General features: G+C 38.8%; 1 long non-coding RNA gene across 1 annotated transcript; it reads left to right on the forward strand.

Moving 5' to 3' along the window:
- Positions 1-472: 472 nt before the first annotated feature.
- On the forward strand, positions 473-1205 carry LOC114791830 (uncharacterized). Its single transcript, XR_003750048.1, has 3 exons — positions 473-524; positions 880-953; positions 1032-1205. It is a non-coding gene; the product is annotated as an uncharacterized LOC114791830 (long non-coding RNA).
- Positions 1206-1437: the final 232 nt, after the last annotated feature.

Raw genomic sequence — 1437 nt, forward strand, 5'->3', positions numbered from 1 at the left:
CTTGCCCGGAAGTGGAATGAATGAGTGGACAGGAGAGTAAGAGAAGCTAAAGCTACAAGAGAAAGATGAATCTTGGGGCAACAAAGTACACACAACCGCCATGAGATGCAAGCTCCAGAATATTGTGTCAGCATCTGATCGCTCACCATAAAATCTTTGCAGCGATGTGATGTGGCACCCTATATACTGGAAGGAGCAAGTTTGGCTTGTCCCCACATCTCTTGTGGGAGGAACAGAGACCGTGAGCCTTCATGCCAACCTGAATAAAACCCACTTACCCGTGCACCTTCTCATCCTTCTCGCTGCTCCAGGAGATCCAGGACGTAATCTGTGGGAGGGAATAACGGACAAAGAAAAGAACAACCTTGCTGGTCTAGTCTCTAGCTGCCTTTAGCTCGGACATGACACCCGCTGGTCAACACGAGCGAGTTATATAGAGGCACAGAGGCATTTGAAGCTCAGGTGGTGTGCAGTTGTCCAGTCCTTGAGGGCGAAGAAGAAGGTTTAAGAAGCTGCTGAATTAGGTCAGTTATTTGAAATGTGATTTATTCAAAATCTTAAATTTCTCATAATGAGCACTACTGTTATACTTTATTCAGCGATTTAGAATAGGCAAAAAAAGCTCAAATTGTAGACTATGTAGCAGTCAAAAGTTGATTAATGAGGAATGGCAGTCGACTGTCATACACAAAAAGAAACTATCAAATAACATACACAAATAATGAACAATACATTCAAATGGTGTCTGAGAAGATGTTTACCGACACGTAACTGTGGTGACAGTTCACACTTTGCAGCTTTGTATATGAAGTGAATGTGTTGCAGATGCTTGATTTTCACGTCTGACATCTTCCTGTTATTTTTTTGTATTTGTTTCAGCTTCAGTTCAATAGATTCCAGAAACATGTATGCAACATTATTCGCTCTGCTGATAGCAACTTGCACTTTAAAAGGTCAGTTCTCTTACAGTACTTTATTGTTTAAGAATTTTGAAATATATTCTTATGAACTCCTACTTGTGTGATTCTCAGGCAGCGCTGCAGACTGCGGACCATGGAAAGTTAATGGAAGCAAAATATATGGAATTTTGGGAAAACTACTTCTTGTAAACCTAACAACAATAATTGGGAAAGATTTGTATTTGGCAAAGAATGACACTCCTATTTTTAAACTTAAAAATGGAAAAGGAAAGATTTATCAATCTGAATGGGAATATAAAAATGGATCTTTGCAACTTGACATTAAAAACAGCAATGATTCTGGACACTACAAAGTTCAGATATTTGAGGAAGGAGTTAGAAAATGCACAGTCACATTTTACCTGGAGATTCAAGGTAAAATTTAGCAATTTATGGAATTTCGAGAAACACAGACAAACAAGTTATTTGTCTCATGGCATCATATCAAAAGTTAGAATTTAGCACGTGTGCTCTTATG

The sequence above is a fragment of the Denticeps clupeoides genome, chromosome 6 (assembly GCF_900700375.1).
Source record: "Denticeps clupeoides chromosome 6, fDenClu1.1, whole genome shotgun sequence".
Lineage (NCBI taxonomy): Eukaryota > Metazoa > Chordata > Actinopteri > Clupeiformes > Denticipitidae > Denticeps > Denticeps clupeoides.